Source organism: Podarcis liolepis (genome assembly GCF_965112155.1).
Source record: "Podarcis liolepis genome assembly, chromosome: 17".
Classification (NCBI taxonomy): Eukaryota; Metazoa; Chordata; class Lepidosauria; order Squamata; family Lacertidae; genus Podarcis; species Podarcis liolepis.
Genome location: NC_139571.1, coordinates 23,709,451 through 23,722,410, shown reverse-complemented (window position 1 = coordinate 23,722,410; position 12,960 = coordinate 23,709,451). Strand labels below are relative to the sequence as shown.

At 41.4% G+C, this 12,960-nt stretch overlaps 1 protein-coding gene across 32 annotated transcripts in view; it reads left to right on the top strand.

Moving 5' to 3' along the window:
* The window catches only part of PTPRD (protein tyrosine phosphatase receptor type D), a 1,139,460-nt gene that overhangs the window by 423,084 nt on the left and 703,416 nt on the right, over positions 1 to 12,960 (top strand). For all 32 annotated transcript variants that reach the window (XM_083482170.1, XM_083482159.1, XM_083482163.1 and 29 more), the window contains one exon: positions 3,480 to 3,527. The gene's annotated coding sequence lies outside the window, so the exon portion shown is untranslated. The remainder of the gene's footprint in view (positions 1 to 3,479; positions 3,528 to 12,960) is intronic.

The window sequence follows — 12,960 nt, the reverse complement described above, 5'->3', positions numbered from 1 at the left end:
CATATAAATATTTTAAAATATTACACAAATGGGAGAATGAGGTAAAAGAAGGAGATGGTAGTGTTTTGGTGTGTACTACTTGCAGATGCACTCCCAGTGATACACCCCCCCACACACCTCCAGGGAGCAAGGCCTGAGTAAAGAAGGTGAACAAACTGGGCAGGACAACATTCTTTGATTTTAAAAATTGGTCATAACTTCATTGATTTCAGATGTAGGTTGGATTTGGCTTAAGCATTGGGTGTATATCAGGGGTCAGCAACCTGCAGCCCGTGGGCCACTAGCGGCCCACGGGGGTCGTTTAAACGGCCCATGAGCCACCCTCAAACTGAGCTGCCCGGTCGGCGAGTCTCCGAGCACTGCCCTAAACCGGTGCAGCACAGAGCGGGGACTCACTTCTGTGGCACTGAAAATCACATCTGCGCATGTGCAGACACCAGAAATTGTGTCTGCACAGACGCAATCCGGCCCACAGAGCGATCTCCGCTTGAGTGAACCGGCCCAGGCGAGGTAAACCCCTGGTGAATATCCTTCAAAGTCCCCCCCCCCCGGTGGAGGGCTGTTGCATGACAGGGTCAAGCCCAGGATTAACAGGTCCTTTGCAAACCACAAGTCTACATGGATAACCCTCCCAACCACTGAAGGAAGCTCTATATGGCCCATCTGCCACACAGCTTTTGGACAGAGACTTCCTACTAGACCCCTGTAACAGGGTAACCTGTTATCACACATTTCTGCACCATGAACCCCGAGATCAGACACAGACAGCTTTTATCAGGTCCCAAGCCCCACCCATTTGACCCTGCCGAATTGGCCAAGATTCAAATAAACAGATGGGGGGGGGATATCTGCCACTCCTCAGTGGGCAGCCTAAGAGTTCCCCAACAGCCAACTGCCTAACCCAGGTGTTACTCCCAAGGGCAGTGGCGTAGCGTGGGGGGTGCAGGGGGGCCCGGCCGCACCGGGCACAACATCTGGGGGTTAGGGTTAGGGGACGCAAATCCAGGGTTAGGGGCGCAAATCCACGGGTTAGGGGGGACACCCCGTGACCATTCTCACTGTAGGTAGCAGATACATTAAGCCCTCCTTGAGGACAGTGTTGGACATGGTACCAGGGCTGCAGGGGATAAGGGGATTGGCAAAAGTTTCATCTCTCCCCTCCCCCACCAGCCAGCTTCTCCACCAGTGTGCATCCACCCAACTAGTGCCCCTCTCTGTCCCTGGTAGGCAACAGGGATATTGGCAAGCAAAGGCCAAGTGGCTGCTGCTGCCCCACGCTGCCATTTGCAGGGGTCCTCAACTGGATCAAATGCCATCCATAGATGGAAGGATACAGGAACCCAACAGAGATAGTGAACAAGAAAGAGAAAAGATCAGGGAGTGTTTTCCTATTTGCCAACATCGAGAAGCACACACTGGTGCAGTTTTATTCAGTGAGCCATAATTGTAATCTGTTTTTAGCTACTGTGTTATTTAATTTTTTTTGTAGAAAGTCTACTTGAAAATTAGCTGGGAAATGCAATGATCTAGTTAGTAAACAATCATCCTTATCAGTTAATTTTTTTTTTTTAATTAAGAAGCAATGTCAGTTGAAGATAGCATCACAAAAGTATCAGCTCTTCCTTGTTTCAGAAATTCTAATGTTTGAGGCTGCTGGAGGCTTGTCGCTTAAGTAATTTGCATTAACCATGTCTAGGAATGAGGGCATTCTGCCCAGCAGCATCTGCTGCCCCTACAAGAATTAAGGTGATAAAGAGAAAACCAGGAAATTACCATTAACTTCAGAGGAACCCTGACTCATTCAACAGACATGCAAAACCTGAGACAGGCATGCATCAAAAGGAAGCCCATAAGAAGGGTGTGGAGCGGAACCTAAGTAATACCATAGACCCAAAAAGGCTTAGTTATTTACAGAAGGGGGGGAGAGTTTAGAGAGCTGATTATATATTATAAAGGGGAAAGGCCTTTCACTTCCCCTGGCCTGGCCCTCACATCCTGTCCACCAGTAAGTGTGGATGGCCTGGCAATATGTACCTCACTCTTCTACAAAAAATATCCCACCTAGAAATGTGACTGCTTCACCTAACAGAGAAGGCTGGCTACAGGGCTGATCAGATACTTGAATTCTCCTGGAAACAAGTCAAGGGACTCATTCAGAAAAGTAGTAGTACTTACTTGTTATCCATATACAATACAATTGTTCCAAACTGGAACAATTTCCATTACCCATTTATCAAAATTGCATTGTTAAAATAAAAGGGTTGTGTGCCACCCCAAATCTCCAAACGGTTCCAAGCACTCACCCAGGGTTGTATTTCTGTTGGGAAATCAAGACACAACAGAGACCAGTGTCTTTAAGAAATACGGTTTATTGTACACATATTTGAGACCTGGGTCTACTTTGAAAAGAGTTCAGAGCAATACATCTCCAGAGGGGCTTGTTCCTCCCAGCAGTACAGCACTGTAGTCCAGACATCATTTCTGTGCTTCTATCCCAGTCTGACAAGATGGCCTCTAAATTTCAAAAGGACACATTATTTACCTGGTGAAATCACACTTCCTGTAATCTCCCCCTCCCAGCTCTATTTACCCAGAGCTCTGGCAGTGGGTCATTGGCCGGCCATTGGCCGGCTATTATTCCCTGATGGACCTTCTCTCCAAGCGATTTCCTCGTTTAGCCTGCCTTTTCAATCTAACATCTGACATCTTCCCTTCAATATTGTAAATATTATCTAAATTCTACCATTTATTGATTTCTAACATTCCCCAAATCTATCAGTTATGGGTATCCTTACACTTGTTACCCCAGATCTTTTAAAAAATACATTCATGTTAGACAGTGCCAGAAAAAAAAGAGGTGCCAGAACTCGCCATGAACACCTCCCTTGTTCTCTTCTAATGGCAATGGTGCCCATCTGAAAGGTGCCAGAACTGAGTCCTGGTGAGTTCCTCCCGTCTCTTCATTCTCATTAGCACTTGTATGCTGGAAGAAGGCAGTCGAACAGGGAACACCAGCAAGGAGGAAGAGTGAGACCAGGAGTCTCCGGGGTTGGTAGTGAGGCACCAGCAGGACTGTGGCTTGGAACATAACTGCCAATTCTGGCAGGAGTCCATTCTCTCCTCACAGTTCAGTCTGGAATCTGCAGCTTGGTGTCATCGGTCCGTTCTAACAGCATGCCATGCTCCCACCACATTTTTGCTGCATATTTAGACTGTGATTAGAGGTGGAGAACACATGTTTTAAATAAATGAATACTGTAAATTTCTATTTATTAATTTCTGGTGATAACATTCTGATGTTTTATTGTGCTTAATCGCTTTTAGGTATTTTTAAATGGTTTGGAAATGTTTTAAATAAGCTTTTATTTTTAGTTGTATTGCTATTGCTGAAGTGTTGTGATTAGCATTATTTCAACATTTTCTTTGAACTTCAATACGAGATGACATTTTCTCTGTGTTTCTCTTTTTGCCTGTTTCAGGTCTCAGGGTGGAGAATTTGGAACTGAACCAAAATCTACACACTCAGGGTAAGACTGATAATTTCTGTTACCTTTTTGCTGCAAAGTGCTTAATAATCTAAGAAATTAAATTCTAGTGAGAAGGTGCTCTACTCAAAGATGGATAACAGGCATGTTTTTGCTATTTGAAGTTATTTTGAGACAGCAGAAAGCAATGTGGCATATATGTGGGCAGATGTTTCTGCAGTTTCAGCTTTAAGAAGCCAATAAGATGGTCCTTGTTTCTATCTAGAATTGGTTGAACAAATCAGTGCTTTTTGACAGACATCTGTTACCATGTTTGAGCTTCAGGTAGGTAGCCGTGTTGGTCTGACGCAGTCGAAATAAATAAATAAAAATTGTCCAGTAGCACCTTAGAGACCAACTAAATATGTTCTGGGTATAAGCTTTTGTGTGCATGCACACTTCTTCATGTTTCAGCTGTTATTGTAGATCCTGTATTTTTGCACTGGGCATGATCCAGAGAAACATAGGACAAACTTTTTATAGTGAGCCAAAATTTAATGTCCATGGTGAAGTCTTTCTTTGAAGTTTAGGTTAAACTCTTGTTTGTAGTCCTATGGTTTGGGAAAGGGTGTGATTTCAAAGTAGATTTTGAAACATGCCTGAGATACAGTTGCTTTTTAAAATGGGAGATGTTCTGCTGAAATAAATTCCAGTTATAAACAGAAAAAAAGATTCATGGTAAGAGATTCCATGATGGAAAGGAATAAAGCCTACCAGAAGTAGAAAGTAAAATGTGCTTTATCACCTTTATCAAAATGGGTTTCAGCAGCCAAACTTTAATACCATAGCTCCAGGAAGTAAAAATGGATGGTTTTTCACTGAAAATAAAAATTAGGGGTATGTTAGGGCTTGGAACTGTTTTATATCCTATGCATTCCAATAAACAGAGGGGGGGGGAACCTCTCAAAAAACCCCACAGCTCGAAACCTATTGAGAATAGGGATTTTCAGATGATCCTGTAGTGCATTTTTACATGGAAGTAAGTTTGTTTAACAGAATTTACTCACAAGTAGCAGTCTGCTGTGATTTAACAACCAACAAAGTAACTGTGAAAGTTGAACTGATAACCTTAACACTGTTTCCAGAATGCTCTGCGACGTTTAAGACTGTTCTATAGGATTATGGATAATAAACTCAAGTGCTTGTTTACACAGAGATGCTCTAGTTAGCATTCCATTGAGATAAAGCTTATAAGGTAACATCATTTGTATTACACAAATTAGCTGACATGCACAGAACATTTGGGCAGACAACAAAAGCCCCAAAGAGCAGAAAACCCAAGCCCAGGAGAACGAGCTTGTCAGCTTTGTTTTGTGGTTTTGTTGATTGTGTGAAAACAGCAGTATCAAATGTATTCCAGGAAAAGTGATATGCCTCACTACCCCCTTCCACTGTAAAAATACAACCTCAACTGTTTAAAGCCAAGTATATGGTTCCATTCACGAAACGCCTCTGAAGGGGGTTGCATAAATGAAGGTTTTTCCTAAACAACATATGATTCATCTGGGGGGGAAGGTTTGCTGTACCCAGTTGTCCCTGAATGTACAAAACTTGCTTTCTTTTAAAATGTATTTTTACATATTATGATGGGGAATATTATTGTTGGGTTATTCAAGAATCAGGAACTTCCTCTGCATTCCCATCATTCTTGGTCTGCTCCTTGACCAGTAGCATTTGATTAACAACCTTGAGATGAAACCATATTTTTGTTAACCATTCTGATATTGTTGCATGCCACCCCAATCTCTGAGTAGTGCGAGATTCCAGGCGTTCCAGGCCCTTACCCAGGGTTCATGTTTCCTTTTAGAATGAGGCATGGTGGAGACTGTGATTTATTTACACATGCATGCAACCTGAGCATACGATGAAGAGGTTCACAGCATTATCACCCCAAAAGGGTCTTGTTTCTCCCATAGCAGCAACCTTGATTCAAACAGAAATCAAACATTGCTCTACAGCATTGCTCTTCCCTCCCTCTCCAGCCTGCTGATTTCCTTCTAGATCGCATCACTGCCATATCCTCCAACTATCCCTATTTTAATGGGACATTCCCAGAATAACAGAAGCTTCATCCCAGAATGTCCTGGGGTTGAGCTGGTGCTTGCAGCCAGCAATGATGCTTGCAGTGGTGTCATGCTCTCGCAAGGGCGCAGCACCAAAAGATGCATTTATTTTGGTATTGTGCTCCCATACAAGCCAACTGACTCATGCGGCAACAAAAGACACACTCTCATGTCCCGATTTTCATCAGGGGAATGTTGGAGGATATCCTCTGCTACCTCTGCTCCAAACTCTGTGTGCATGCACACTTCTTCAGATACACTGAAACAGAAGTCACCAGACCCTTCTCTATAGTGAGAGGGTGGGGAGGGATATTACTCAGAAGGGTGGTGGGAATGGGTGATTGGCTGATAGGTGTGGTAAACCTGTTGATGACTGTTAACAACTGCAATTGGTCTTACAGGAAAAAGCAAGGGGTGAGATGGCTAAAAATAGCTTTATCATGTATAATGAGATAAGAATCCAATGTTTCTATTCAGACCAGGTCTCTCCATGGTTTTAAGTTTGGTAATAAGTTGTAATTCAGCAACTTCTCTTTCCAGTCTATTTCTGAAATTCTTTTGTAATAAGACAGCTACTTTGAGATCTTGTATAGAATGTCCTGGGAGATTGAAGTGTTCTCCGACTGGTTTCTCTGTCTTGTGATTCCTGATATCAGATTTATGTCCATTTATCCTTTGACTATAACCCCGCCAGGAGGCTAGCCTTGCTATTCCAAGAATTAGAACACTCTCGTCACAAGAGACTAGGGCCCTGCGGGACTTGACATCTTTCTGCAGGGCCTGCAAGACAGAGCTGTTCCACCAGGCCTTTGGCCAGGGCACAGCCTGACTCCCTCCTTTGGCAATCTTCACAGAACTCTAACCCAATGGTTGCCATCAATTTGATTTGAATTAATTTTATAAAGAAATGATTTTAGAATGTTGTATTATTTTATTGTTGTTAGCCGCCCTGAGCCCGGCTTCGGCTGGGGAGGGTGGGATATAAATAAAAATTATTATTATTATTATTATTATTATTATTATTATTGAAGCCTTGATAAATTTCATACTTCCTGGATCCAGGTATTAGAGGGGTCTGGCATGCAGCTTATTTCACCCCCCCAAAAAAAAACCCCCACCATATAACAGGGATAAGGAACTATGTGGCTATCTGGATGGTGCCATCATTCCTGACCACTGGCCATACTTACTGGGGCTGATGGAACTTACTGACTAGCTTACTCAATTTCAGATTGCTGGCTTATGGGAGCCCTTGAGCATTTGCACTACTTTGGCAATGAAAGGAAACAAGCTGATGAACAAGCAAGTTGTTCCATTTTGATTATGGAATAGTGAAATGTAAGGATACTTGGAAACGAAACAGAAATGGGAGTGTTTCCTATGAAAGCTAGCCATGGGATGCTGTGCAGTTTTGAGTGAAACTCACCTGTGCATATATCTCCTAGGAAATCCCACGGAAACTTTAGAAGGTGCACTTGTTTTCTGTAGTTACTAATGACTCAAAACTGATTTAGTGTCATAGGGTTCCTCATCCCAGTCATGAAGATCTGCTTTCAAATGTAGGTGATGAAAAGGAAATCCTGCTTTTTTAAAAACCAGAAGTACATGGCCTTCTGCAGTTTCATTATTTCAGTGCTCAGAGTTCTCTCTTTATAATAAAATGGTACATAGAATGATTGCATTAGGTTAATCCATAGATTATAGGATAGGGTTGAAATGAAAAGGTTTTGAAACTTTAATTTTATGTAGTCTAGGAAGGAAAAAGATGTTTAAATGGAACAAATCTAATTGAATTATATAAACTTTAAAGGGAAGTACTTGATAATGTCAGAAAGATTAGCTTCTTCTAGCACGGCATAAATGATGAGTCTATGAAGCAAAAGACAGTCTCAGAAATTTGAATTCAAATAGGCAAGGAGGAGTTCTTTGTGTAACCTGGCAAAAATGCAGGAAAGTCTTGCAGGCACCATTACTCAAACAAATCTAGACTATACAGCAAAAGACAAAACAATACACTGTATAGTTAGTATAGTATAGACCAGGAAATGCTTAGAAATCTTCCAGACCTACCAGTGGTGATTTGTATTTTAATTTATTTTGGAAAAAAATAAGCCTAATCAGTTGCATTAGAATTAGTGGTGAGAACAGAAATATCGGTTACAATTTTATAGGTTTGTAATGAAGTCTTTTTGTGTTGCACTATCACATTGCATACATTCAAGTATTGACTAAACTTTTTTGGTTTTATTTATTTATTTTGGCCTACTGATGTGTTTAGTAGGTCATAAGTAAATCACACTGAATTCAATGCGACAAACTTCCAAGTAAATCTGCATAGCCCTGCACTATCCAACTACGTAGTAGAAATCCAATGAATTTTGTTCTTTATGCTTAATAAGGTGTTACATGCTATGAAGATGTAGATCAGTGTATCAGCAGTTTAAGCCAGAAATTCTGGTCTGTTAGCTCTAAGGTTTCCTAATACCATATATAATACCATTTTTTGATGTTGTCTCATTCTATAGCTTCCCCCAAAAAAACTTGATACCTTATCAAGCTGGCTGGCATATCCTGATACACTATACTACAGTTATACCTTGGTTGTCAAACGCCTTGGTACTCAGACGTTTTGGCTCCCGAACGCCGCAAACCCAGAAGTAAGTGTTCCTGTTTGCAAACATTTTTTTGGAAGCCAAACGTCCGTTTCGGCTGTCGGCATTGTTTCCGGGGCCAAACAGCCAATCAGAAGCCATGCCTTGGTTTGTGAACGTTTTGGAAGTTGAACAGACTTCTGGAACGGATTCCAATTGACAACCAAGGTATGACTGTATATTATAATATAACACACTTGGTATGATGTATATTTAAGTGTGTCTTCTAATTAAGTTTTCGCAGCCCCAGATGTTTTTTTCTTTATCCTACGCCAAATAAATACCATAACTGAATATATTTCACTGAATAGTTCATTGAATCTAGAGTATTAAAAGGTAGGGAGTAGTTGCTGTCCAAATTATCCAATTATACTGAGTTTTATTTAAAAACAACAACAGCCAACAGTGACAGAATGACTACACATTATATACTACAGTTACCCTTTGTATAACCACTGGCTTAAGATTTAATGCAAAATCATTAAATCACTGCTTAGGTAATAGTGACAAATTTTCTAAAACCATACAAGATGTAGGAAAAGCATTAATATTACAAGTCCATTCTTCTACATTTCAATCTGTTCTTTGTTCCCACTCTAAGAAATGCAGTTTGGAAGAAGGTGGAATGAGTGGGAAGGCAGCACTGGAATAAGCTCATTGTTAGTGATAGGGGTGGTCACCCCTTTGGTTCTGCCAGTCCATCACAAGCTGTGCAATGCATCATTTTCTCCCCCTTCTGTACGTTGCACCTCCCACTCATAACTGCAAGGCTTGGGGTGACGAGAGGATATTGAGCACTTCTGGGACGTCGCTGCTAGCAGGGGTGGGTGGGTTGTTAGTAAAAAGACTGACTCTGCTTTGCTGCCTAATTTTCACAAGAGATAATGATCTGGTGTAGAAAGAATCGCCCAGAAGCAGCTGTAACAATTGGAGTTGGGGGCAAAACGTCACCTTATTATGAAGTGAAGTGTATCTGAATCAAGTTTTGAGCAGCAGTGGGTTTTGTCAACACAACCCCTGTTCAAAACCTGTCCTGTGGATTTGAGTAGTTCTGTACTCATTGCGACGGTTGATTACCTAGTCCTCCCCCATCCCCTGATAAACAACCATTCTCAGTAAACTGCAAAATGAAGTAACTACTTTAAGCATCTTAGGATGAAAAAATCCCAAAAGGTTTCAAGGTAGAAAATATCAGCTGGAAAAACTGGACTCTCATAGTGGGGGGGGAAGTACCATGAGAACTGTACTTAGGCCCATTTATTTCAATAGGTCTACTGAGTATGACTAATAATAATAATAATTAATAAATTATAAAATTAATTCAAATCAAATTGATGGCAACCATTGGGGTAGAGTTCTGTGAAGATTGCCAAAGAAGGGAGTCAGGCTGTGCCCTGGCCAAAGGCTTGGTGGAACAGCTCTGTCTTGCAGGCCCTGCGGAAAGATGTCAAGTCCCGCAGGGCCCTAGTCTCTTGTGGCAGAGCGTTCCACCAGATCGGAGCCACAGCCAAAAAAGCCCTGGCTCTGGTTGAGGCCAACCTAACCTCTCTGTGGCCTGGGACCTCCAAGATGTTTTTGTTTGAAGATCGTAATGCTGGATATCATCCCATATCTATTGGGTCTGTCCCATTTTATGGAGCAGAATATAATCTTTCTCCATCCTCCATGTGAGCCCTTTAGATATCTGAAGATGTCAAGCTGGGTCTTCTTTTCCCCTCCCCTTTTTTGAAGATGGGGACAGCATTTGCCCACCTCCAATCCACAGGGACCTACCAACTCAGCTATCCCAGACACCTTTTCTTCAAGAAGAGGAATAAAGAGACTAAGGATTCTCATGCAGACTAAGGGAAAAGGGACTGCCACACCCACACACAATTCAGTGTTTCTTTCCACATATCCACAGTAATCATTTGTTAAAGATATTAGTTCACTACTGTTATTTTTAAGATGTCTGTGTCCCATTTGTCACAGTGTTGTTGTTGGTTTTGGTCTCAAGAGGCATCTGCAGTATATGAGATTGTGAAGTCTTATGTCTCATCATCTCTATTGAATGAAAACTTTTGTGCTTAGATAAGAATTATTTTTATCATGGCAGGGCTCTGCTTGCTTATGTGTGTGTGTTTTAATCTATAAAACAATAAAAAGGACGGTTTAAAAAAACATAGGCTAGATGAGAGAGAAAAATAACCTAGAATTCCCAGATTCCCAGAGGACTCATTGTAATAACTGAGCACAAAAGAACACCCTTTGCTGTAGTTTTAATTTATATTTTAAATGTAGTAAAACTTTGGAAATAGATTGGTGCTAGGCTTTTCTTATTAATGTGAGATTATAATTTCTGGCATAATAGTGAGTAAAATTTTACTTGCAGTAAGCCCGCAATTTAAGCAGAGGTTACATTCCAGCGATCACACCTAAAGCCAAAATTGTGTATAGTCAAAAGTTCATTGGGTCAATGGTGGGCAGGATTGCCAAAGTCAGTTTTCCCAGAACCCTGCCCATAATAATAATAATAATAATAATAATAATAATAATAATAATAATAATAATATCTTTATTGTCATTGCCCCCTTTTGCCCCCTTTTAATTATTTAGCCATTATTTTGCATTGCATTTCCCACGCTTTTTATTTTTATTTTTCTCCTCTGCAACTATGTGGACTCTCTCTCTCTCTCTCTCTCTCTCTCTCTCTCTCTCTCTCTCACACACACACACACACACACACACACACACACACACAAGCAATGCAAACTTAGAACAATTTTACATGTTCCTGAGCATGTAGGCACTGATAAAACATTGCCCTCTCTGAACCTCAATAAATAAGTGTTTGAGGAGCACACATTGAACCTTTCTGATCAGTTCCCACTTGAATATTTTACCAAGTTCATTCTCACCAAGACCAGCTGTTTCCCAACCGCGATCCACCTCTACCCCACTACTGGAGTTCCACTCTCCTCTATGGTAGGAGAAAGTGCGTAGATGAACTGTGGAATTTGCTGTCACAAGGTGATGTTGTGGCCACAACTTGGTTAGCTTTCAAGGGGAATTAGACAAAGTCACGGAGGACAAAGCTGGGTACTAGTCGTCATTATGGCTTTATTTTACCTCTGGTATCTGCCTCTACTGTAATTAATAGTTGCTGGGAAACACGAGTGAGAAAGTGTGATAATGTTCACTTCCTGATAATAGGTGTCCCACAAAAATCTGAGTGGTCACTGTGATAGCAGAATGCTGGCCTGGATAAGTCTTTGATATGATGCAATTGGACTTTTCTTATGTTCTTGGATCACTCTTCCTTCAACCAGACAGACCAGCCAGCCAGGCACTAAGAGAAATTCCTTTCTTCATTAGGGAGAGAATATGCCACTGAGACCTATTTTAGACTCCGACAGCATTGTACTTCAGCTACTCTCTCTTCCCTTTGGCAACACAACTTATTTTCACACACATACACCCTGCCCATTCTTGGTTCTTATTCCAAATCAAGGGAGATCAGGGGCCCAGTTTGGCCCTAATGATTCTACCAAGGCATCTCTTATTCCCTCCCCCCCAGGCATCTTATTCAATGATTAGCTATGTTAGACTGAGGAACCACTGAAGAGAGTGACCAATTTTTGCTAGGGAGGGTTTGGGTTTGAGGATGAGGAGGCATATATATGGGGGGGTTGTTTTAGAAAATTGCAGAAGTAAGGAATAAAATCAGCATGGAGTTTGCTCAGTCAAATGGTGAAACATAACCTTTAAATATGACAGGTAAAAATATTACCTTGAAGATACTATCTTTGATAGTCTTCCTACCCCATTCAACCTTGCCTGAAATATTATGCATCTACTTTTCTAGGTTTACTACAATACTAATGAAATGTATTAGCATCACAGCTGGGATCAAAAAGCTCTTTTGGGGAAAACCTTGTGGCTCCAAGTTTGCAATTTGCTTTCTGTTCTGCACCAAGTTTCAATCACCAGAAGCTTTATTTTCTGCTGCTTTAAATCAAGAAAAGTTAAAGCAATAAATATGCTTCATAAAAAATGGGATCTTTCTTATTTTAATATTTGTAGGTGGGCTTTGGTTCTAAAACAATGGTGTGATACAGCACTTCTTCATGCATAAACACAGCAGTGTAGGAAGCATTCTTCCATGGTTTCATTTCACTCCGTCAAAAAGTATTTTGAACTTGGGAGAGCCACCTGGGCTGAGTCAATCATGAGCATCTTCCCAGCTGTTATGAGTTTGTGGTTGCCAGACATCCTCTAAATTCCTGGACCTAGTAACTGTTAGAATTTAATCAAGTTTTCTGAACCCCTGGATCCAGCAAGGGTTAGAATACAAGTCAGGCTAGCTTCCTCATGAGGCTATTAAGAGAACAAAGGAATGGTGATGAGCCATTAAGAAAGCAATGGAGAGGGGGTTCTGTGCCAGAGGGCAAATTGGTGGGGCCCCTCCTCCAGATCTTAGTGAGTTAGGACAACAGCCAGAGTTGTCACCAATTGTGTCAGTCCATTAGTGGCAGATGTTGAGAGGCCAGCTGGTGAACTGAGCAAAGGGACATCTCTGTTCAATCGAACCACCCCACAGATAGCCTGGCACAAGACGTGTTGGGATTGCTCTGTAAGGCTGCAATTGTAATGACGCTTTCCTAGGAACAAGCCCCATTGAATTCAATAGAATTTTCCTCTCACTAGACATGCTTAGAATTGCCCTGGAGGGAGATTAGGGCA